The following is a 26369-nucleotide window of genomic DNA, read 5'->3' as shown; positions in this document are numbered from 1 at the left end:
AGCACAAATATTGTCCTCATTTTTTTCTGCAGTGTCTCAGTATGGCCGTCATTTTTTGTGGGTATGGCTGCATGTGACTGCGTTCTGAATTTGAGCGTCTCAAGCCATTTTTCCTGCAAGTTCTACAAGTTTTTTCTGTGATAAAGCCCCTATTTTTTTTCACCAGCCTTCATTGTGAGTCTTCCTGGGAAGTTATGAGGAAGGAACAGGATGACTTTTAACAAATTTCTTTTCTGAGACTTTCAAAGGCTGCCTTACTTGCAGACAGTGGCACAGGCAACTGCTCATCCTGTGCCTCTTGCGGCAGAGGGACATTGTCCTGCTGAGCAGTAAGGCATATGGGAAAAACATATCAACTGGTAGCAGAAGAAGGTAAGATTGCATTATCCAGACTTTTTTGTAACAGGCATGCTCATTTCTATCTACTTCTATGGAAAAAAGTTAATCTCTAACAGAGTTCAAATGAATGGAAAGCTGTACGCATACAGCAGCAGCTTTGTTATAACAAGTTACTGTCTGAGATCTCAGTAAAGACAAAAAATGTTAACCTAGACTGTCACTATTACTGTGCATTAGAGTAGTTATAATATAATAGCTGTCTTGGGAGGGGCAGAAAAAAGAAAGTTTTAACTGAGCAAAGTACTTGTCTGTATCATAAAGGGACTTTGGATTTCTTTGAATCAAAATACTTGGCACTAGCCAGACTTATTTCATTGCACAGAACCTTTCAGAGGGATAAACTTTCTGGAGTTGAGGGAGACTTTACTTTCCCCCCCTTTATGGTCAGTTGACAATATCTTAATGAATATTCTTCTTGTGAAGTAGCTCATTATTCTTTAATTCTGAAAGACAACCGTTCCTCTGTGTGTGTGGTGGGGGGTTATTTGGTTTTTGTTGAGTGCTAAGAATGGGCTTGATACTATACTAATTTTTTTTAAGCTCAGTGCTATCTGTTCTATGGTTTCCATAGTTACCTGATGATGTCCTAGTCGTAGGTAGATATAAATGACAATTCATTTCCTTTGTTAGACTGGCTGCTAGTTGGTGGGGTTTTTTTGTTGTGTTTGTTTTGTTTTGTTTTTTAATTGCTGTTAATACAGTAAAGTGCTTTGTAGTGCTAGCAGTGGCTGAAAATCTGTTATATGGCTGAGGAGGTATGCATGATTTTGGTAAAAGGAGCCTGAAATTAAAGACTTTTCCCATAGAGTATCTATATAAGCTATATAAGGAGTGCTAATTCTAGATTGGCTGGACTGCGTGCAGTGTTCAGCCTGGCAGAGAACTTGGTGAGAGAGAAAACTAGTGGTTAGGATGGACTTCAAGTCATGGACAGTTTGGTAAAGGTGTAGAAAGACCCCCATGGCCAGCTTTACTGGACTGGCATAGAGCAAGGGAGCAGTGGATGGCTTGAAATATTGTATGGGACAAAGGTATCCCAGACAGCAAAGGTGCAGACTTTGCAAGACAAGATTACAGAAGACTACCACTGTACCACATTGACTCTGACCACATCACAGTGATGCCTGAAACCGTTTTGGTAAGGACAGAGGGGAAAGAAAACTAGCTGATTTCATTGTCTTTCCAAGTATATAAAGAAGAATCAGAGGAAGCTATAAAATTATATTTGTATTCCAAATAACAGTGCTAACTTGGTATCTGCGTTGTATTTTTGTATATACTGACATATTGTCTGGGTTTTGGCCACACCTAGAAGAGACACCATTTAGTGCTGTATTTCTGCTGCTTATCACAGATCTCTTCTCAAATAGTAGTTGGAATAATAGCAGGAACCTGAAAAAAAATCTGTTTATCTTACTGATCTCCTCTCATCAGAATCATTACTAAATAACTGTTTCCCTAACTTCACTAGGTAAGGTCACTTGAGTCTCCCAAACTTCTTGCCCTCCCTTTCACAGTTAAAATTGTTTTGTTTTACTGCTAGAGATACTCAACCTTAATGGAAATAAAGGGTGTTATTTGCTTCTTAATTTTGTAAAGAGAAGACGGAATTGTAATTTGAAGAGTACTTTATTACCTGAATTTTGTACACATGGATTGTCAGGGATTTAAGTGTCCAAACAGGGCTTCCCCAATGTGCAGTGTCCTTAGGAACCCCATGCAGCTGTACTGGGAAATACAGCTATTAGCTGTGGTTAAGAGGACACATGTAGAACAGTTCCTCTCTTTCTCAAGGCTGTGTATTCAGCATAATCAAAGAACTCCATGCATTGTGAAACATGAAATTCCAGGGTTAGTAACCAAAACCATCTCGTTTTGAATTTCGTTAAAGGTTTAGGCCAGAGGTCTGCGCTTGTGTGATTAGAGCTGCCTAGGGGTAAATTTGACCTGAAAATCTATCCAGTGTTAATATAAAGTGGAACAACTCTATATGAAGCAAAGTTATTTAGAAGTCTCCTGTATCAGCAATTATTTTGACTCACCAGTTATTCTTCCCCTTGGTATTTGCTGAGACTTCAATAACAACCATGGAATAACTCTTCTGAGATTTTTACAGGCTGAGAAACATCTTGCTTCTGAACACAGTAGCTTTTATCGTTTACAAGACTGTTCTGAAAAAGATCAGGGAATAGCAGGAGGAGAGGTGAAGCCACAGAGCGCTGCTACAACCATGAAGGCTTAGTGAACCTTCACACCTCTCTAGCATTAGCAGTATTCCTCTGGTGTTAAAAGTAAGTGGCAGCCTCAAGTTTGCGGTCACAGTGTGTTTGTTTCCTTTTTTGTAAAAGATACATGCATCTTTTCTGATTTGCTTGAATGAAGTTTATTGGGGTCTAGTATCATCAAGGTGAAATGAATCCTGGCATCTGCTTCTGTGAGGGAATTTTTATGTGAAGTCTCCTAGGTGGCCTGTGTTTCATGCTGTTTAGTTGTGAGATCTTTGTGTTTTGCCAAAAAAAAAAAAAAAAGTAAGTATATATTCCAAATGTTTCTCTTGTTTTTTAAGCAGAGAAGTGCTAGTGGGTTTATGGTATGATGGAATGGCAGATTTCTTGATGGTAATTTTCTGGTATGCAGGGTATGGCAGCCACTTTGTTTCTGGTGTGTATATTATGGCATATTTGATAAGGTTGGAAGCCAGGGAATTGGAATGACGTTTCATGTGCTGCTTATTTCTCTCAAAATACAGTTTCTGTTTCTGTCAATGTCATGTAAAAGGTGTTAAATGAAACAAGTGAGCTCCAGCAGATGGTACCCTTGACTGTGCTGGCATTCAGAAGATAGGTGTTCCTGCTTATGAAGTCTCAGCTGGGCCAGCTACTTCTTAAACTATGTTTATGTGAACTTTTATTTTTGTTGTTTAGTGTCCTCCAGATGCTACTGGAAACTTCTTAAGAGAGAATGAGGTGAAACATAAATGACGGAGTAGGTGATTTTTGTTTTGTCTATATCTTAATGAAGTTTGTTTCTAAAATACAGCCATGAACATTATGCCTGCTTGCAGACAAAGTTGTTGAGAAACCGGGTTACTGTAGACAAGATCCATATAAATGAGTAAAAGATTGGCAATTAGAGCCTTAAAGCTTATCAGAAACAGAAATGAGAAATGCCTTTGCTGTATTGGAAAACAGCAGGTGTTAGTAATACATGTGTTCATTTGGAGGGAGACACATAACTAATCAATCACTAAACCAGATGCTGGATAACTCACTTTGGAGGTGAGACATACGTTTTTGACAATGAAGATAAGTCTTTTGAACAAACTACCATTTGGGAACAACACTGTAGCCATCCCTTGAAATGTTTAAATTGAAACTGATTAGCTTTTCAGAGGTAGAAATCTTTACTAGATGAAATGTAATGGCCTGTGACAGGTACAACAGGTAATTTTGGTCTTTAAATGTAGGAATGCTCTTGCTTCCTAGATTTGCACTCTGTATTGTTGGCTTCTGCATGTAGTATAGTCTCCTTTGCTTAGTGTTCTTTGCTAAAACATGATCCGGTCGTAGGGTCCAGATGTAAGCTTACAAAACACTTTAATTGCTCACCTGTTGGCATTGTAGCAGCTTCTGCCATCTTAGTGAATGTCCTTAATAATAGGTAGCTTGTCTTTGATGTGTGCTGCTTTCTTTTGTCATATTGTTCACGACTTAAGAGCCATTTCTTATGATTGTGACAGGTACAGATTCACTTGGTTCTTTTGTTTATTGCCATAAGCCATACAAGAAAGGTTTGGTCTTTAATATGCTGGTGGTTTAGCTTATTATTTATGGTTTCAAGCGGTGTCCAGAAATATTTTGGTGCCTTCACTAGTGCATTGTGTTGAACCTCTAGTAGAGTGCGCTGTAGCATTGTTTTAGTATTGTGGGCTCTGCTCATTCTTGAGGGGTTGAAAACAACTGTGTTCTGTACACAGAACACAGGCAATTGAGGAGATGGAACATCTTGCTCATCATTTTTTGCATAGCGGGTCCATTTGATTCCCTACTGTGTGTATTTTGTTGTAGTAAAACATTGATCTAAAATGCTCAGAAGTGTTGTTTAAATTAGTGTGGTTTAGCTTTAGCAGCAGAACTGGCAAGGTAGGCATGAGTAGCTGTGATCAGGTTCCTTTTCGGTTGCTGCCTTTCCTTGAGGCAGAATGACCCCTGTGATAATACTGAATTGTCCTTGAAAGACTGTTTCAATTCTCTTTCTGTTTGACTTTCTGTTGTATGCTTGCATTCCTTTTTAAGGATGTGTGGATTGGAGGTACTGACTGGAATAAAGGAGGCAACTCTTTCCTTGGGGCAAATGAGTTTGCTTATGGGAGAGGAGTTTCCAGAGACAGGGTGACACCTGGCAGGTGCTGCATAAAGTCACAGCTCACATGAAATGTCAGAAGCTGCAGTGACAAGCAGAGAGAGCTAGCGAGGCCTCAGACTATGGCAAGTACTCTGTAAGGACTAGAAGTGACTAAGTTAGATGACAGACTCACAAACCTGGTGATCTGGCTCAAGCTGAGCTCAGAGGGAGGATTCATTGGCTGGGAACCAGTGGGCAGGGAAAGGGCTCTGTGTTTTGTTGGACCAGTCATGCTGGCTTTCTTAGCTGATATATTACCACAAATGTTTTGATAAAATTTCTCTTTTCAGTTTTAAAAATGCTTGGACTGTTTTTGTCATCTTGTCGGACAAATTCACTGGACAAATTCAGTTGTAGTTCAGGCCAGCTTGGAGTCCTAGGAGACCATCGTGCAGCAGTTAAATTGGAGGAGTGGACTTGAATATTGGATGACTTGGCCAACAAAGGCTGTAGTTGCTGTGGAATATACCTATGGTATGGGTTAGACGAAATTTTAAGAATGGCTCTGTGGAATCAGGTTAATACCCTGTCTTCGTGCTATCCTGTTTGTGTACTAATTTTCTTCCTTATCATTTGTTGGGGAAGAGTATGAGAATAAAGTAGCACACAGAGCTATACATTCTTAGTGATCTGTAAGTTAAGGATGACTTGGATTGAAGATTATTTCTTTTGTGCTTAAGGGAACTTTGTGGACATCTTGCCCCCATAGGTTTGCCCAGATACTTTTTGGGCAATGAAGCCGGTGAGGGGTCTAGAGAATAAGTCTTATGAGAAGCAGCTGAAGGACCTGGGTGGAGTCAGCCTGGAGAAAAGGAGGCTGAGGGGAGACCTTATCGCTGTCTGCAACTGCCTGAAAGGAGGCTGTAGCATGGAGGGTGTTGGTATCTTCTCCCAAGTAGCAAGCGACAGGACAAGAGGAAATGGCCTCAAGTTGCACCAGGGGAAGTTTGGATTGGATATTAGGAAACATTTCTTCCTGGAAAGGGTTGTCAAGCACGGGAACAGGCTGCCCAGGGTAGTGGTGGAGTCGCCATCCCTGGAGGTGTTTAAAGGACACGTAGATGAGGTTCTTAGGGACATGGTTTAGTGCCCAGAGTTAGGTTATGGTTGGACTTGATTATCTTGAGGGTCTCTTCCAACTGGAATTATTCTATGGTTCTGCTTTAAGTTTGGAGCATGCAAAAAGCATAAGCGTTTATCAGTGTCGAAGTTAGAAACTCTGTGTGCATGTGGATTGAATACACAGGAGGAACTTGTTATTGTAATGGTGTTGATACAGTTGCCAAACATCAGTACTGGGCTGTTTATTTCAGTGCGTGGGTTTAAATTGACTGTGTAAGAAGTTTTGAGTATATTTTGGTGATTTCTCAGGAGCCAACTACCTGATTAGTGGACATCTGTTCAATATTTTAGCATACTGGTTGAAATAATTAGTTAATAGTTGGTCCTAGCTTTATGTTCTTCAGAGCTTATTTTGAAAAATACCACTTAGGGTGCTGGCTTTATTTGGGTTTGTTTGTTTGTTTCTTTTTTTGGTGGGTTGTTTATCATCCTAAACAGCTCCTGTTCAATCATTGATGTGGGGCAGGGGAAGAGACTCAGAAAATCTGGCTAGTTACATGCATAGTTAAATGCTGTGTTGCTTCTAGAAAAATGAGGGTCTGATGTAGAAAGGCCTTTGAAGGAACTTCTCAAAAGGAAATTGAGCACAATAATGTAAACTGAATGTCATTCCAGTGGATAGGAAATCTAGTGAATAACTGAATTGTGATAGAACAGAAGTATTGTAGTGGCTGTCCAGTTTTTAATTAAAAATCAAAGCAGTGGTGTTTCCCCTTCCCCCCGCCCCGATCTGTCACCATAAAAATAAATAGTTGTACTTAATTTTGTAAAATATACACCATATCTTTGTAGGATAATGCTGTGGCACGTGTGCAACATCTTATAGAATTGGCTGGTTGTGGTGGTTTTTTTAAGTAAGTGGTTGCTACAAATAATTTTGATATCTATCAGTCTCTTATATGTAAATATAGTTTGAACTGGAGCTCTCTGAATTCAGAATATTTGGTTATATAAACTTGAGATGGTCGTACTTACTTGGCTTTTGGAACATTAGAATTATATCCAAGATGTACTATTTGGACAGCTCTTTTCAGTAAATTTAGTTATTCTACAAATGAAGCACCCCAAATTATAACACTGTGAAAAGATAGAGCAGATACACTCCAGGGAAAAGTGCAAAACCTAAATTTTTCTGATTTGTCTGGGGACATTTTTGCAAAAATGAGGGAGGAAGTAAATGGGCTTGCAGCGTAGTTTTGAAAGTTGTTTGATGTGATCAGGTATATCTGAACGTCTTAGCAAATACCTTACAAAATAAGGAAGGTTTGAAGAGAATTTGTAGCAAATGCAAGGTTAGACATTGTGCTGCTGGCGGGTGCCCAGAAAGAAGGCAAAAAATGTCAAGCAAGTGCGTGTTTTTGATACTTGTTTCACAGTTGATGTAGTAGCTGTGGGAAGGAAGGGGTTGGATAACAGGCAGTATGTGAAAGGAGCTAACTAAAAATCCCTTGATCTTAGAAATTGTACTCAGAACGCTTGTACGGAAAGAGAAAACATCATTTATAATACAAGCTGAATGCCTTCAGAAGCTTACCATGCCTTTTTTTTTATGCTATAATTCCAGCTTTTCCAGTACAAAAGGAAGTCACTGCCTGATTTAACTGTTACTGCTTATGTGGGCTGAATTTTCACAATGGCTATTCTGATATGTCTGTCTTTTTATAGGATCACAAAGTGAATGTTTCTTGCCATACATCTGTTGGTCACAGTTTTGTTTATGTTTTCATCCACAAAGAATATGCTGCTTTATTGTGGTTATTTGTGGTAGTGGTATAGATTTGATACACAAGGCTGTCCTTGGGATTCTGATCTGTTTACAAGTCTGGTTATAGAAACGCCATGTTGACACATGGCCAGTAATGGGTAAAGCTGTGATAATTTAATTATACAGATAGAGCAAATGAAAGGTACTTTTCAAATAAAGATAACTTTTTAGTGATTATGAACATGTGTACATTAATAACTTAAAGTTTTGTTATTAATCACATTGTTAGTTAATAAGAAAAAATATTTTCTAGGGCTTCAGTGCATTGGAAATCTGATTCAAGTTACGCTTAGCTGGAGGGAAAGGCTCCCATCAACTTCCCCCCACATACCTGACAGAGCACCTTAAGTATTAAGCAGAGTTTTTAATGATTTCAGATGACATCCAGGGTATTTCTGGCTTTGGGAAACTGATAACCTGCAGAGCTTTGATAGGAGCTGGCAAGAGGTTTTCATGTCTCATTCCACCTTACAGTGATAAATCAAAGAGTCTTTTCTTTGTTCACCCACCAGCCTTGCTTAGGGTTAGTACCCTGTTAGTTCTGTAGGAGCTGATGAAAAACCTTCACTGGTGTCTTGGTATTAATGGGCTGGGGTATGGGTGTGTGCATGCTCTTGGATTAATGTTTTATTATAGAAAATAATCACGTGAAATGAGGGTGGGGTATCCTTCCTTTATTTAACATCCCATATTGATAACATTAATGTCTCGATGGCAACTCTTGTAGTTTTTGCAGTTCCTTCTCTGCTGGATTAGCCTTTTCCCTACCCAGGGAAGTTTGTCTTAACAGCCAGTAAAGCAGGTAAAATAAATGCTAAATCTGCTATGAGACTGAGGTTTACTTGACCAAAGACTTTCGCCATTATGAAATGCTGATCCAGATTTTGCTGGTATCTACTAAGTATCTCATATCCTGGATTTTCTTGAGTCTATGTATCTTGGTCTTCTTCCACTTGGGCCACATTTCTCTTGGCTTTGACTGTATGGTCATTACTGTGCCTTAATAGAAGATCAGCTGCATTTTTGCATTTAAATGCTGGGTTTAGTATACTTGTAGTCCAGACTTCTATGAAGAAATATCTGTTTACTGTTGAACTATGCACATACAGACAGTCTCTTCTTAATATATTTGAAATCCTATCCATGTTTTTCCTCTATATGACAAGAACGAATTATGTTTTTATACTTGGCTGTTTTAAAAAGTAAATATTTGCTCTCTCCACTGCAAATATAGGTTGCTTCTGATCTGAAATGGAAAAAAATACGGAGATTAGTTGTGGTTTTTCTAAGTAAATATTTTCTAGATAAGTGAATGCAGCCATAGAAGGCAGAACTTGGATCAGATGAAGTTTCTGCAGAGATGTTGGAGGGAGCTCGCGTCGGGTCAGGAGTTGTTCCCTTGTTACTGTCCTGGAGCTGGGCTCACGGGGCTTCACTGTGCCTGGATCTGGTGGCTGTATCAGTCACATCACCGACCTTTCACCCTGTTCTGTGCAAACCCTCAGAAGTGGCTGGACTTGGTATGGTTAGCAGAGCTGGAGCCTGGGGATTAAAATCAATATCTGCATAGAGAAGCTCCATCTGCTACTGGTTTGGAGTATTTTGCTTTGCATATGTATGCTTTATAGAATCTCAAAAGCTCAAGATGGTTTTTTTCCCACTTGGCAATTATGCTTTTGATCATTACATGTGCATGTAAAGATTGTCCAGACATAACTTGTTACAGTGAAATATTAGTCTTTGTGAAAGTGAATATGATATTATGTCTTAATGCAATTCAGGAAATAGTAGCAAGACTAACATTCTCTAGTGCAACCTGAATTTTATTCATATTTCTTTGGGGTTTTTTTTAGTAGTATTACAATGTGTGTCTAAGCATGAAAAGGCAATGCACCTCTTAGAGAATATGGTAGAATGTCTAGCAACAGACTTAAGAAAACCAAAATCGAACTGTCCAGATGAGTCCATCAGGATTGTACCCTCTGTAGTACTTGGTGGGAAAGTGAATGGTTACAGACTTGAACCTGTGTTTGAAGCAGGTACACTTGTAATATGCAAATAAGAAGGGATGTCCTTTTCTTATATATTTTTGCTAAATATAAATGCTGAATAATTCATAAAGGTTACCAAATGAAAGAATAGCTGATAGGTTTTTCATCTCATTTGGAAAGGAGGGATTGATTCAAACACTAACTGGGCAAGAAAGTGCTGATGGGATGAAGTTAAAGTACTGTAAAAATTACTACATTGAAGGCTATGGAGGAGCAATGGAGGTTTCCAGTATATAATAGTTGCCCCTTTGTACAGCCAGAACTACATTTGGACCTTTTGATGACAAAATGGAGTTCAGAGACAGTTTAGAAGCAATATCTTCCCTTATTTAGTCAAGTGTTTGCCAAGCACAACATCACCAGGACTCCATCTAAGTGGAGTAGTGTGGTGTCCGGGGCCAGCAACAGCAGGCTGCCGCAGAGCACAAAATGCCAGGTCCTTGCAGCAGTCCTATCCAGAAACTGTGGTCACTGCAGGTGTTCATCTCCCATCAGCAGTCAGTGTAAGTTGTTGTGATTTCTGTCATCTCAACAGAGAGGTTTTAACCAAGAAAGGAAAGGAGAGAAAAATGAAATATGGGACAGACGTATCAACTGAAAAATGGTTTCAAGGAGGGAGAGAGCAGGAGACTAGTTACTGACTGAAAAATGAGCATTAGAATCAGGATGATATTTCAGGAGAATAACTTTACCAAAGAATACGCAGAGTAAGAACTCTAGTTCAGAGTTTCTGTAAATATAATTTTCAGCCATTTTAAAAGAACAAAACAAGCTTTAGTGGAAGGAAGGGACTATACCTTATCTTTTCTCCTAATTAGCTCACTGTATCTTCCTATTTCTATGATGTGTCAGACTGAATGCGTTTATAATGACAAATGGTCTCACCAAGACCTTGGCCTGTTCAGCCATTTCAGGGCTGACCATGTCCAAATACAGTGTTTTAGTGGGAGATGTTAGCCATTGGGAACCAGAGTAAAAAGAAGTGCATTGCCTGTGCCTGATTGGGAATGTCACATTTCATTCCAGTGTGAGTTTGTTTAAAATGGTAGAGAATACCTATGTGAAATGCAGCTGTGGTATTAGGAGATGTGACACTTCATGGTTTCCAAGAGGTCATTACTGTAACGGAGTTCAAGTTGGGGAGGGAAGCGTTTTTATCTAGTGTAAGTGGAATCTAAAAACAGCCTCTCAGATGCACATAAATATTACAGAATGCCTCTTATTTCACAGAAACTCATGGGAGTTGCTTACTTTAGTGGTGAGACCTTAGGGATGAATGATGCATGACATCTAGTAAAACTGTCTTTTAGTCTTTGTGTTGCTGAGTATCTACATTCAGATTGACCGTAGGATCCTCAATTAAACATATAAAATGTTGAAAGAGTATTATATGGAATGCTGCGTTTCTTGCAGGTGATATCTAGAATTTACTTTGCTTGAAACTTGTCAGAGTTGTTTAAATTTAATCCTATTAATAACTTTGGTGTAGGGATAATTTTGAGCTTATCTGAAAGTATTTTATGAATCTAATATATTTTTTCACTGTGACTTATGTTTATCCTTGCTTTATGTAATGTGATTTGCAAAACAAAGTTGGAGTATATCTGGCTTTAGCTCACTGATTACAGCTAAACAGGCTTTTGTAGTGGAATGTGTCTAGCAAATAAAAACCTGTGAGAGCTTTTAATAATTCAGAGGAAAATTGAACTTAACCATCTTGTAGATTTATAAAAAGCCTGATACCTTTATCTGATGATATGGCTGAGAAATCCATCTAAAATACTTTTAAAAAGATTTTTTACTTCTTGCTAAAGGAGCTTTTCCATTGCGTAAGTACCCATAGAATATCCCTATTTTAGTTTAAAATATGCAGTGAATAACAAATTATTTCCATATAGTCTGTTTCAATGATTGATAATTAAATGTAGGTGTGTGGCTTGGCAGTCTTGGTTTTTTGTATTCCCCCATCACCTTTTCCTGGATACAGTCTACTTATTTACATTTAATACATATTTGAAGACTGGAGTTTCATTTGGTTTCTTTAAATGGTGCTCTGTGTGTTTTAGTCGTAATCACTAACTTCTTTATTACAAATCAAACGAACACTTGGTGCATATTCATGTGCAGATGGCAGGGGCTAATCTCTGAATTTGCCAATCTGTAGCAGTTGGTTGAGCTTCAGCTTTGATAATTAAGGCATTTTTGATTAGTAGTCCTGAATGTTACAGAATCAATAGATGTTGACATCACTTTTACTCAAGAGTTTTGATGACAGCAGTAATTAAAGTAGCTACATTGAACCTACCATAAGATATACATTTCATCATTTGGATAATTTTTGTACTGAGAGCTTCTTCTCGTATGAAGTGATATCACTGTCAGTTGCTCCAAATGTGACTGTGTATCAATATGTGACTGCTATCTACACAATGCTAAAAGACATATCAGTTAGTTGGTGTTGAATATTTTATGATTTGGAGCTCTTAATCTGTTTTTATTTACTATTTGGAAAACTTCAAATTGTTTGGGTTCATTTCCTAAATAAACCCAAGACTGAAGAGCTAAACTAAATTATATTTTGGTGTTCAATGCATTTGCTCACAACTTCTGGTCTGGATACAGAGCAAATGTATTTTATTATTGGGAAATAATAAGGCTGTTTAGAAAATAACTCAGGCTACAATATTTGTGTTGGCAATTTATTTTCTAGGCATAACAGTTCTGTTTTCTTTCTATACCCATTTATGTAAAGATTAAGTAATCCTAAACTATGTCTTCAAGGGCTGTGATGGTCAATTTACTCTGTTTTATGCAGCTGTGGTCTGCATCGATTTAGGCAAACTGTCATCTGTAATCTGGCCTTATTTAAATAATATCTTATAAATCACAAGCCTAATCAGACTTTTATTGCTGGATAAAACCAGTTCTTTTCTTTAAAACTGGCTCCTAATGTGTAACTTGTCAGACTGTTTAAATCAAAATTGCTATCTAAACAGGAGGAAAAAGGCAAATATATGCTTGCTTAAATCACTGTAAGACAAGCAGATTGCAGGCTTACAGAGAAAGGCTGGAATTCTTGTTTTGGCTGTGTTTTTATAGGACTACTAGATTAGAGAACATGCGCTGAAAAATCAGTGTATCCAGTTGCTTAAATACAGTGATGCACCTGTTCCTCTGGTGGTGAGGAGCAGGTGTCAGTCAGTTCTCTGGATTCTCACAGGGTTTAAATGATGAAACCATTCTAAGTCTGAGAACAAAGTTCAGTGCTTGCTGAAAAGTTCAGGCTTAATCTGTGTGAATGCCTTGGTGTCTCAAGCTTGAAATACGTTTTTACATCTGAAGAGGGTGGTGAGGTTGACCATAGGATTGTCTCCTATCAGTAGATGTTTTGAAGTCCCATTAAAAAGAGAAGTTAGAACACATGATGAGGCTTATGTGTTGACTATTTCAATTTGTGTATTGTGATTTGGACTTCAGTAATGTCTGAGAAATACAGCTTTTTCAGGAGCGAATAATTAGTCTATAGGTAGTTGCATCTAACCACAGCCTTATATTTCTGTTTCTGTGTCATCTTAGCAAACTGGAAAACTTCTCTGGCATTCTTCACTCAATTCTCATCTTTGTTTTCTTAACATTCTAAGCACAAGATTGTTGTTTTTGAACCGTGAAAGGAATATTTCCCAAGACTTTGTGGAGTGGGGGAATGAAATTAGTACAGTCATGTACTGTAGATTCCCCCTCCACTTCCAGCAATGAAATTCAACTTGTTTGTGTCTCTTCTTCACCTTCTCTGTCTCCTATAACTCAATTCGCAGATTTATATCTGGTTTTAGCTAATGTTTATAATCACTATCTTGTTTTTTTTTTTTTTTTACTGTGGAAACAAATAATGTCTGGAGTACATAGTGAAATCTGGTTTAGTACAACTAAAGTGTTGTTTGGGATTTTTTACCACTTTCGTCTCTGTTTATTAGTCATGTTTCATGAGGCTTCCCATTAAATATTTAAAAGCTCTTCTTAAGTGTTTAACTCACGATTTTACAGTGATATATGACTTTCCTATCTTTACACAAAATTTCCTAGCCAGAGGGATGCATTTGCTACCCTCAAAGCATCACTGATGTTTCTTGCTGTAGAGACTGTTTTGCAGTGTGGTGAGTGTGATATGTTCTGCACTGATTCCATCTATTAACTCTGCTGCGGATATATGCATGAGCAATATTTCTGAGTAATGCAAGCAGGTCTCTGAACTTGCCAGGCTATAGCAGCAGTGTGAAGAAACCATCCGTGACAAATGGTAAATCCCACACTACACAAAGTTACATTATAAACATTTTTTACAATGAAGAAGGATCCTGTGGGAATAAATTTAGTCAAGTCAGAACAGCTTCAGAGGGCAAAGCTGTCACACGTTTGAGTCCACAGAAAACAAAGTGGTCTTGAATGTGTCATGTTGAGCAAGAGGCAATACTATAATTGCATTATGAAGCGTACAGAGCAAAGACTTCCGAATCCCAACTCCTAAATCAAGAAGTTTGTGCCTCTTGATTGCAAAACAGCAGCTTCTGAGGCTTACATTGTTCTCCCTGTCCCATCCCCACTCAAAAGGGGAAAGGAGGAAACAGCTGAAGGAAAGATTGGTTGTCTGCTTTTGAGGCTCTCTTGGGAACAGTACTGCGAAGATCAGCAACTGAAGGATAAAATGCAGAGAAATGGTAGCAGAGAAATTGTATATTGGTGCTCTGTGCATGTATATATGCACACACAAGTGTATGTGCTTGCATGTGTACATACTCCTATTAGTTCTTCAAAGACATAATGAAAAGTAATTCACTGCCTTATGCATTTTTTTTTCTTTTAGTGAATTAGTGTGCTGATTTATCACTGTTCTTTTGATCTCATGAGACTGTCATGATCTGCTTGAAACTATTTAATCTCATGGGTGTTTGGAGCCAGCATGTGGGTATAGATCAGAAAAGCTTTTTTAAAATCTCCGCATTAATTAAAGATATTCTGACAGTCTCATATTTTGGTGTTTTTTTTTCATTGACACGGTATACATTTAAAGAATTCTTATCCTGTTCTTTTCTAGCAGAATATAAATATTAGCTGATAAGTGATTTTTTTTCTTGTTTCTGTGTCATCTTTTATGATATACATTAAAGTGTATTGTGACAAGCTTACTATTTATGTTTGTAAACAAACATATCGTATGCATTTATGTCTTCAGGTCAGTTTATATGAGAATTAGGGGTTTGTATGTGTGTGAAGACTGGCTATTGAGTGAAAACTTGTGTAGAGTTCTTGTTTGAAAACTGTTTTGATTCAGTTTCTTATAAATATTTTGGAGAAGGTTAAAATTAATAAATGAGGTATAGTAGTAAAAAGATTTATATTAATGCAGGTTACTTACTTACCATACAGCAAAACATACTTTAATTTCTGCCAGCTACCCCTACTTAATTTGCCCTCCAAACTAAATACCAGCCACCAATACTCGAAAACTCCTGTGAGTCTCTTTCTGATTTTTCCAGCAATGTTTTTCTTACTCATTCAGGTTAGTGTGCTTGGTCTGCATTCTCCAGGTCACTAATTGAGGCACCAGTTAGATGGCATTTAATGGTCAGATAAGAAATAAGCATAGAACCCTAGCTTAGCTCTCAAGTCATTGGCCTGTCTGATTTTTTTATGCTTCATTGTTGTTTCACATTTTTATAAAAATTTCTCTTATACAGCACTCCTGCAGCATGTAAATTGTCATGTTTTCTACATTATTGATTTTTAGAGAGAGTAATAATAGAACAAGCAGAAAACAAATTCATGACATTATTAAGAAAAAAACAAAATGTGAAATGTATTGTCTGAAAATAAAATGGGTTCACTGACTGTTTTGTTCATTCTGGCAGTTAAATCAACCCTCATCACAGCAGCAAAGGCCAGTCAGTGAGTCACAGTTGGCTCGGCTGTGCTGAGCAGAACAATTCAGATTAGCCAGTGACTTTTGGTGCTGACTGAAATGTCCCAGTGCTCCTTCCCGGTGTCCATGGGGGTATGAAGGAGGGATCACTGACCTGCCAGTGGCAATGTGCTGCCTGAATACCTGTGGAGACAGATGAAAAATGTGTGTCCTAAGGATGTTGTTCTCTGAATCAGTTTTAAGCATTCCACATTTGTGTTAAAACAATTTGTGTGTACCGTTAAATGGACCTGCTGCCTATCAAGAAGCTGTGGGCTGAGTCAGATTTTAGACAGATTGCATTTCTTCAGTTTGCCTTTGGTTCTTTAGGGTGCAGTCAGATTCTGGGAATTCTCTGCAATTGTAAGATTTTGGTTGCTCTGGTCAGAGATATTGTAACTGTTATTTGCGCATAGATTAAAACGTAGGAGTAAAATAGTTGTGGCATCCTGTGATAAGGCTGTATGTATTGCTCATTTTTCTAGTCTTGGAGATCTTCAAAATGTCCCTGGGATAAATTTATCTAATACAGAGCAATTAAGCCATTTTCTACTTGGATGTTTCTTCCCCGCTCAAGAGTGCCTGCATCTTTGATTTCATCTTTGCAAACACATTCTTATTTAAAGTGTGAGAAATGACTATGTTGAATCTGAGAATTTACTTAATCCTTTGTATTTTTTTCCCTAGTCTTTTCCGTGTATAGAGGAGAATGTGATTTTGAACTGTGGAAAGTCAGAGCTCTTCTCCCTGAGATGCAGTGTAATGCCCTGCTCCCAGCATTAACTTTTAGAGAAGAACTTGGCTTAGTGGATTTTAATTTTTGTCTTAATTGTTTTGCTCATTTTTATTTCCTCAAACTCTTACTACCACATCCAAGTTTTAAAAGCTCCCCTCCCCAATCTTTTTTAAAGACTGTGTGGGAAACAGGTTGTTTGGATTACTGTAGCACTTGTCAAGAGATTTCTCTTTAACTTGAATACAGTTGCTATTACTTAATTCATGGTCTAGCTGCTTCCTTAATCTGCCATAGCTCATTATTTTATGGTACTACTGTAATGTTTATATTGCGGAGTGGCTTTAATTCTTTTGAGTACTTCAGCTTTGCTTTTTCTTTTATCGCTCACTTCAGAATTTACTTGAGGCTTTTACATATTAGCATTACAATTTTGTCAATATCGTATCACATATCACCACAGATCCAAGATTTTAAAGTACCCTATATTGTCAGCGTTAGTTTATGGGTAAGTAAAGCCAATTTTAATATGAAATCCATAGATATCAGGCTGCTGAGACATGGAAGACTTGTAATTCTATCTATAGAATAGCAGGTTCTTTTTTACATCTGCTGGACCAGAGTGTCTATAAAAACTATTTTAATGACCCTGCAAAAGAAGAGGATTGTAAAGTATTTTGCAAAAGAGATTATAATCACATGTAAATTATGTAAGACTGCAAAAGGGATTGCATCTAGGAACTGAAGAAGACAGGTCCACAGGGATGGGTGTAAGTTGCAAAGTGGAGTTTTGTTGAGACTATTGGGGGCTGTGGACACTGTTTCCTATCATGTGGATTTTAAGGTTTGGAATTTTTTTTTTAAAATACTATAGTTAAAATAAGTGTATTTGCACCAGGTGCACTGTATTTGTCCTCTAGGACAAGTGTGCTTATTTATCCATGATTTTTCAAAGAGCAAAGTTTAGATGATTTTGAAAATTTTGCTCTGAGATTATGTCAGGCATACTGTACCTTGCACAGATTTTGTAGCCTTCACTAAATGCTATTTGTTGTCTTCTAAAATTGGCATAGCTTCTATTAAGCTGTAGTTATAAACAGGCATATTCCCTCTCTTGAAGGTACAGTAAACCCAGGATATTTAGGAAGAACTTCTACTACATACTGGGACTTGTATAATTTGGAATGTATTCTGATACCTGAGTTTCTTACATGCGCTTCCCTTCCCGTGTGGTGGTGTATGATGTGGGCAGTACTGGCCTGTGGATGATTGCCAAATCTTTTGACATGTGTAAGTGAAAAAATTATTTGAAATTTTTATATATAGTGCACTTGTAAATACATTTATTGTTGTTATGACGATCAAAGGGTTTAAATGACGAGAGGTAGTGCTACTCGATGTTACAAATACTGTTTTACCAACTACTTAAAGCTGAAGAGCTGCTGCTGTACTCCGAGACAAATTGTTGGCTTCTGTGCAAGATCAGACAGCAGCAAAGGGACTTCCAGATCTTTCTCTGGTAATTCCAGTTTAAGAACTTCTCTGCATGATTTCTGAGGTGTCTGTGCCTTGAATATGGCTGGTGAAGTTTCTGCTGCCCATTTGAGTCCTTCTACTGAGAGCTGCTCTATAAATGTAATTCTTGAAATACTGGTTACAGTGGCTGTGAACAGTGCAATATGAATGAGTTTCTGAATAGCAGTTTGCTGGCAGGTGGCTGTGTCAATGGCTTCAGGTGCTGTAGGATGAACTGCAAATAAGCAAAAAAGAGCAGAGCCATTGGGTCAGTCCCATTGCTCCTTCTGATCCAGCCTTGAACGCTGCCTTAATGAATGTTGCCTTCCAGAGTGTCCTGTGACCTTTTCTATTCTGCCTTTGTTGTGGAAAGTACAGTGGGAATTCTGTTATCAGACAGTTACAAGAAAAAGTACGGAGAAGCAAGTAAAAGTGTTTAAACTTTTTTTTTTTTTTTTTAATTAAGCGGTGTTTGAGTCTCATGAGTGAGGCTGTCAATGGAGGTGCGAACAACACTAACATATGTGTTTCAGACTTGTTTTCTGGGTTGGAACCTGTGTCAGTTGATAGGAAAATGTTAGTGTGCGTGCTGTCTTTGAAACCTGAGTTTGCAGAGGGGGTGCTGAGGATTTAGAACTACTGCCGTCCTCAGGGAGATAGAGGGTGCTCAGCTCTACAGCCTTAAGTAGAGCCACAAAGTCATTACATCCAGGAATAGCTTAATGGTTTTATATTCTCTCTGGAATATCAAACTCTTAAATAGTACAGATTTGGAGTAGAAGCAAAAATACATTATTGCAAAAACCACTTCTCTATCTTTTGCGTTTTTTTTTAATGAAAAAATTAAGCAGTAGAACATTGGTGTGCATTTGTATAGCATTTACTTGTTGAGTTCAGTACTGCCATGGTGATGAAATAATACAGGATACACTTCATATTAGATCCAGTGGAAAAAAAAAAACTTTGTATTTTGTAACTCCAGAAATGACCTTCAGCATTTATTATCTTGGTATTCCTATAAAGGCATGATAGAAGCAAGTGAAATAGAGGAGCATGATATATTGCATAATTACTAAAATTGCCACACATTTTGTTTGGCAGAATAACAAGGCAGTGAAATTATAGTGTTGTGGTGCAGTATACAGCCTGTTAGAAAACGTTTCTGATGTATTAGCACTGGTATACCATATCATTAGTCGTGCTTTCTGGGGTTTTTTTAGAATTAGCTTACCAAGTTACCGGAAAAACATGAAAGGCAGAATGTATTCTTGCTAATTAGAGAGGCAAACTAAAATGAGTTTCACTTGCTCAGATGTCCTTTTTCAAGGTTTTGGTTTGGTTTGGTTTGGGGTGTGGTGGTGTTTGGGTTTTTTGGGGTTTTTGTTTGTTGTTTTCCCCCCCTGCCCAAGAGTTTTGTAGAGGAATTATCAACTGTCTCTTAACTAGAGGTTTCTAGGAAAAATGAGGGAGAAAGTCATGGTGTTTTTCTGTTAACTTGTTGATAAAATGCCAGTAATGAATGTGTGGTGTACACAACAGTACAAATCAGCATATCTGAAGGACATACCCTATTGAGTATTAAAAGAATTAGTTAATGAACTTGGTGAACCACTGGTAATTATTCTGAAGTACATAGATAATTAATTCTATCAACAAATTGCTAGATGAAATTATTTGGAATATCAGTATTCAAAGATAATAAGGTTTTTTTTGGTAGGTCTGGCTTTAGTCCCTCATAGCATAAATAGGGTAAGTAAACACCTCATGCAAGGTCCTGAAGCCTTTTTGCCTCTGATGCTATTCTGCCTCTTGACTAGGAAAACAAAATCAAGAAAAAGTGCCTTTACATAAAATAAACTTTAAGAATCTAGGTCTAGATTTGAGTGGTATTTGATCATGTGGCTAAGTTTTCAGTAGAGACGGTCAGAGGTTAAAGTTTAATATGAGCTTAACTTTCTTATTGAATTCATACTGCAGTGAAAACTTCGGTATTTCAATTGCATAAATATCAAGTGTATGTTTGGTATAAAGTCTCAGAGATGACAAAAATAAAGAGAGTTCAGGCAATCACTTGATATCAAGTTTGTCATCTGTTTTATTGTTGTTCCTTCTTGCATTTCTAGGAAGATATAGGAGTGACCTAGTGGTAAGAATTACATGTTTGTTAAGGAATAGAATACTTATAAATTATTTTAAACATAACAGAATATTGTAGTAGTCTTGAAAATAACAGTCTCTCAACTGAGTAACCCTGACAAATCTATTCCCATTGCAATATATTCTGAGCCAGCTACTGAAATTGGACTTGAATGAAATAAAGAGGCACAGGCTAAAGAAAACAGAATATATGAAAACAAAGTATGGTTGAAAAGGCAAACCAAGCCAAAACATGAATAACTTTATTTTGAATAAGAGAGAGAAAACTAGCAAAAAAGCTGCTTTTCCCCTGAGAAACAATTGTGAGTACATGAACCCATGGAAATGTGCTTAGAAGTCTTGGGGGGAGGTGAAGGTTGCCACCCTTGTAAATTAGCCAAATCACCGAGAAGACTGAAAACCCTAGAAGTTCAGCACAACCAAAAACTTCCTTTGTCTTATTTTCACTTTTGTGCCTTAACTTACAATTTCACCTTGAAGAATATGTCCCTTATTTGCTAAGTATTTTTCTTTAGATTTCCCTAGAAGATACCTCTAGTATCTTCAGTCTCTCAGGTAATGGCAACAACTGCAAGGTGTGTTTGTTTCTTTGGAGGCAAAAAAAAAATCCTTCAGTCCTTCTTGACTGTAAAAAAATATATAAATCAAATCGGAGGGAGTTGTCAAATACGGTGCTAGAGGCATTTCTGTCACCTGGTTTTAGTTGCCACCTTGACTAATGACTTAAGGAAAAGAGAAAACATAGATAATTTGATTTCAGTGAAACTCAGATGAGAACTAATGAAAAGTCTGTGACAATTAATAGATGAAATGGTACAAGGTGGAGAAGGACTGCATAATATGATTACTTTTATTTTTTCTTAAAGTGAATGAAAAAAAGCAGCCATGTTAGGGAAAGAGGCATAAGGTAGAGAATAGACCAATGAAAGGAATGTGTTTATAAAAGACGTAAAGTAATTTATCAATTATTTATTAATTTCAAAGTAATATTCTCTTGCTGATTAAATAAAATTCTAGTTCTTTCTCTCTAAAACTGAAAGTTACCAGATCCCAGGGAATTAAAGGGAGTAGTATAACTGAACATCTCAGAGTGCATCATAAAAAATATCATGATTTAAATTGGTACGGCTTAACCAAACCTTAAGTAAAGAAGGTAAGAGTATTTTTAAATCCTCTGTAAATGTGTTACAATGGGGAACATCAAGGTGTGAGGGCCAGGGTGGATACTTAGGAGGGACCAGCTCCCATATTCGTATCTGCTATGACCAGAAGCCGGGCAGGAAGAGACTTGTTTGGCTCTTGGCTCTGCAGGGGAGTGGATTGGGCTTCCTTCTGTTGAAGCAAGATGCGGTACCGTTTCTACAGGCACATTTCCCACCATCTGTGGGAGCACAGTATTCTTTTTTAAATGAGACTACCAATCAACTTTTCTTTCAAGAGACAGATTTTGGTCTAATGCTGCATGCGATGAATATCTCACATTTAGAGGAATTAAATGGTCAAGCTACTGTTCTGTGTGTTAAATGGTTATTTTGTTGGTGTGTGGCAGTTGCAGGTAAGGAAATTATGGGGAAAATAGTTGAATCAGAATTCCTGCTTGACAATACAGTACTGTTATTACCAGGGTTTTAATCTGATTTAGACATTTCCAGCAGAATTCTACTAAAAAGATTGTGTGAAATATATTTCCATTAAGCTGTTTGCACTAAATTTCTTAAAATAAGAAAATTAATTCTGTGCTTTGATAATACACTAGTTCACAACTAATATCTGTCATTGTTTCTTTTTATTCTAGTACATGAGAAACTAAAAAGCAGCAATAACAAAGGTTCAAAAATGTTGACAAGTGATCTGTTCCACATCTGAATTAATGTCTGCTCTATACCTTAGCAAGAAATTTGAATGCAGAAGGGTAAGCTGTTTTAATTGCTGCTATGAACTGCTTGACAGAAAAGGATTATGCAAATATTGGCATTTTTCTTTGTTGAGTAGAGGGGTTTTTTAAGACTGAAATGAGTGATTCAAGTTAGGGTTTTTTTGTTTCTTTTTCATTTAGACTGCTTGTAACAAAGCCAAAAGGCTAATCTCATAGACTTTGGGGGTTAGAGAGGTGCTCCTGGCCGTTTCCTTATTAAACAGTACCTTTGACATAAGTCAACTGCTGAATATGTGGAAGGCCCAAGCTGTTGACCCAAAGCTCTTACAGTCTAAGTAACTGTGTTTCAGTGACCCTGTTGTTGAGTAAGTGAATAATGCTTCTTGGTATGACTATTACAAATTGGCTCTTCCTCTCTCTCTCTTTTTTTTTTTTTTTTCTGTTTTTTATGTCTTCCCTTCTCCACACCTGATACCTCAGTGCTTAGATGGAAAACACTGCTTCAGTCTGCTGAAACTGCAGTTGCCTTCCTTCTCTTTGGTGTAGAGAGAAAGACTTGGCTGGGTAAAGGCAAGGCAGCAGCTGTGAGTTTCCATTGATTTACTGGAAAAAAGGCAAAATTTGGCGACTTAAAATTTTATGGATAAGTGTTTATTTATGGAAGTGGTTGTGATATATTTGTCAAAAACATTAAATAATGTTTCCTAACTGTAGGTAGGGGGTCAGAAGCCCCTGAAAAAACTGAATGTTTCATTTAGTTCAGTGAAAGGAAGATAAGCTAAAACTATGTAGCAAATTTTTATTGTTTCGAGGTGAGGATAAGCAAAAGCATTTGTTTAGCAATCTAGTGGTTAACAAAAGCTTTCTCTTGACTTGCTTGTTTCAGTTGTAGCAGTCTGCTTTAGAGCAACCGCATATTGCTTCATCTGACTATAAATCCCAAAATCCATTGAAGGACTTCTGAGAAAGTGTAGAGCTCAAGTCAGATTAGGCTGAGTCAATCTGTTGATGCTGCTGGCTTTTCCAAACGTTATCTTTAATCTGGCAACAAGACGCCTGTTGCTGTGATACTATATTATTTTCAAAGTCCTTGCATGATTTCATTACTTTTCAAAACTGGATCACTAGTGTGCAGTTCCCTTCTCACTTCCCCTGTGTATCTCCATGTCTCAACATAGGTGGTATGCAAATACCATGTTTCAAGTAAAAGTTCCCTGGATTTGGAATTATTGATATGACATTATGTTGTAGGATGACTTCAGTTACTGCTGGTTTTCAGGACATCAGTGTGTATGTGTTTATGACTTCATGCTGTTACTTCACAATTCTAAGTCAGGTCCAATGGTTCTCATTTCCTGGATGGCTGGGACGAAAGGGTATTCTTGACTTTTTCTAAAATAAAACAATGGGTATACAAGTCCTTAGCTTTCTTCCTTAGACTCTTTCACTGCTTAGGCAATCTTGTTCAAAGATCTTTCTCATGGGGCATGTGGGAGCTGAGACCAAAAAAAAAAAAAAGAGTGGAGTGAGGAGAAAGAAAGAATAATTAAAAAAAAAAAATTCAAAGTGTGCCAGTTGCAAAAGGATCTTGTAGCCTGAGGAAAAAAGGGAGGAGACAGATTCTTTCTTTCTGACAGCAGCAACACAAAATCTCTGCCATGTATGTGTTGGATTCTCCTTTTATCTCTGCACTTGAAAAAGACTAACTAATGGGTATCTCCTTCCACAGGATGGGGCAAAGCCAGACGCATCGGTGAAAATGTACCAGTCCAAAACACCTAATCATTTTGTAGATGTAGACTTACTTGAAACAGATTTATTTAAGATGCTTAGATACAAATTATTTTGCTGATTTACAAGGAGGCTTATGTAGTATTTGGGGTTCTGGAATTTAAAGACAAAATTGATTTTATGTGCAAAGTCCTTTTATTTTAAGAAGATTGAATCCTTAGACATCTAAAGGTGTATGTAGTTTTAGTGTCCATCACCTACTGTATACATGAAGAATGTAGTGTTATGAAGTTACACTAGAAATTACATAGAAAATGCGTAGACTTGCACAGAGAAATCTTTAGGGACAGAGTTAATCATTGGCATTACCAAAATCAGATCTTGACCAGTGGCGGGACCTAAAACCTCCAAAATGCTGAGCATGTTCTAATTTCGCTTTAGTGGAGTTAAAAGAAATATTTCAACTTCTCTATGTTATTTTGTAGAGGGTTAAAATTTCTTTTTACTGCAACAGTAATGTACTGCAGTAGTAAATGGCAGGAAGTTCTTGCATGCGTGACCTGGTTCAGCTGGATAACACTATTGATTTTATTTTTGTTTTCAGTGTCTCTGCTTAGGTTAATTTTTGTTTTCTGATTCTTGATTAGCTCAGTGGTAAGTTGTCATTACAGCATTTGACTCCCTAAGGACATGATCTATAAGGCACATTATTCCAGTGGAGGGTCATGATTCAGCTAATTTACACAGAATTTAAACAGCAGTTGGCTAATACCCCGAAGTGGAATTTCAGATACTTGGAAGTCCAAGGGCGTAATACCATAAATGAGTGTTTATGTTAAGTACTCTTTAGAGACCTGCAGGAGGGGCCAGTGGGACATGCAATGCCCCTTGTGTTCTTTTTTTCAACTCGCATGTGAAGTTAAAATCTCAAGGAAGATCATGAAAGCAGTTGCGTTTAATGCAGAATTGCCATTTAACATTTAATTGGGAAAGCTATGCTTCATCGAAGTTGCCATAATATTTGTTTGCCATGGCTCTGTATTTGGATTTATATTTAATGGCCTTTTCAAATAAATAAGCATAATAATGCCTTTGTGCGATTAGAATGAGCTAATGAACTCTGACTTTTGCATTTACTGATGATTTTAATTTCCTGTAAGCTTAGTGCTGAGCTAGGTATAGTTACTTAAAACGATTTTTATTAGATACAGAGAATTTGTCTCGATGTTAGCATCTAAATGGTTTTGTCAAGCTGGGCTGATGTCTCAATGCTGTATAAAGGCAGCAGATTGAGGATAAAGGAACTGGATTTGTGTCTTTCCTGACTATTTTGGTTCAGCCCCTCTGTGGACTGAACTGTGACTGTCACTTTACCCAAGAAAATATTGTTATTTACTGAAAGATTTCCTATGTATGTTAATGCTGTGGTTTCCAGTTCAATATCACCACATAAGCCAGCGTGAAAGTTGGCAGAGACAGTCCTGCTGCTCTTCCACTTTCTAGTGCTTATTTTCAGCCCCTACTTTTTGTTGGCACGTGGTAGGAGAAAACCTCAACACAGTTGTGTTTGGTTTTGTCATGTTTTGTTGGTTGTTTTGTTTGATTTTGTTTTGCTTTGTTCCCCCCCGCCGTTCCCTGACAGAGTTGGCCATGCAGGAGTGCCTGTGCTAGATGTGTCTGAATGGGTATGTTTCTGTGAAGTGGTTTTCAGCCAGCTAGATAATGAGTAGTTGAAGTGCATTAATAAAGTTTCTAAAAGAATCAGAAGCTACTGTCTAGATCACTTTTTAAGTAGCTGCACTTTAATGTGATCAGGTCAAAACTGTACAAAACATTATCTCATAGGGTGATAACTGCATTGATGGGTCATGGTTTGGATCTGTGTGTTTTAATAGGTAATATTAACCATGTATAATTAATAAATATATACATTAAAAAGATTATCCCCTTAAAACAATTAAAAACTTTTTTGTATTGTGTTCTGAGTGTGAGTAAAATAGACTAAGATAGTGTTCAAACAGGAGGGCAGAGTTGTTACGTACACAATCTGGATTTTGAAAATTCTTCCCGTAGATCTTTAAGCCTACAAGAAAAGCAGTGATCTCTAGTCTTAATTGCAAGGTGTTTGTGTAATTGGGATTTTTTTTTTTTTTTATGATTGCATGTGTATTAATTTTCTTGATTCAAACATGGATCCTGTTTATAGGGGACATAACAAGTTTTGGTATATCAGTAAAATCTGTGTGTTCCATATTGTTGACCGCGATCTGCTTCTCTCTGTGTCTCTTCTTTGCTGTTTCTGCCGAGCAGCCACCACACCTCCTGTCTGTCTGCCACTGGATCTCTGCTTCCCCTTCTGAACAGCTGGGCTGCTTTTATCACTGCTTTTGCTTGGTTCCCTTTATTGTCTGTGGTGCTGGCCAGGAGCCAACCAAAGCTGCAGGCAAATGATTCAAAATGTAAAATTTCTTCTAGATCTGTTTCAAGGTATTACCTTGAGCTTGTCACAATCACCTATATTACAGGCATCCTGCTGTTTGGGAGAGAGTCACTCCTTTTTAGAGCACCATTAGACTTCTGAAAGTTTGCAGCTGGTGAAGATTCTGCCACATTTCTAATTAAATTCTTCTTTATAGGCAATTATCCTTTTCTTAACCTGC

General features: G+C 37.5%; 1 protein-coding gene across 6 annotated transcripts in view; it reads left to right on the top strand.

The window, feature by feature from the left end:
• GULP1 (GULP PTB domain containing engulfment adaptor 1) overlaps nucleotides 1-26369 on the top strand; it is a 159050-nt gene that overhangs the window by 32127 nt on the left and 100554 nt on the right. For 3 of the 6 annotated variants that reach the window (XM_065637671.1, XM_065637666.1, XM_065637670.1), the window contains exon 2: nucleotides 21898-22014. The exons of 2 other annotated variants lie outside the window; for them this stretch is intronic. The gene's annotated coding sequence lies outside the window, so the exon portion shown is untranslated. Of the gene's footprint in view, nucleotides 1-21897; nucleotides 22015-22458; nucleotides 22563-26369 lie in introns of all 6 variants that reach the window. One more of the 6 variants, XM_065637667.1, reaches the window with a different exon arrangement.

This window comes from Caloenas nicobarica, chromosome 6 (assembly GCF_036013445.1).
Source record: "Caloenas nicobarica isolate bCalNic1 chromosome 6, bCalNic1.hap1, whole genome shotgun sequence".
In the NCBI taxonomy this organism is placed as follows: domain Eukaryota; kingdom Metazoa; phylum Chordata; class Aves; order Columbiformes; family Columbidae; genus Caloenas; species Caloenas nicobarica.
The sequence above is the reverse complement of the archived record's forward strand: the minus strand, read 5'-3'. Positions and strand labels throughout refer to the sequence as shown.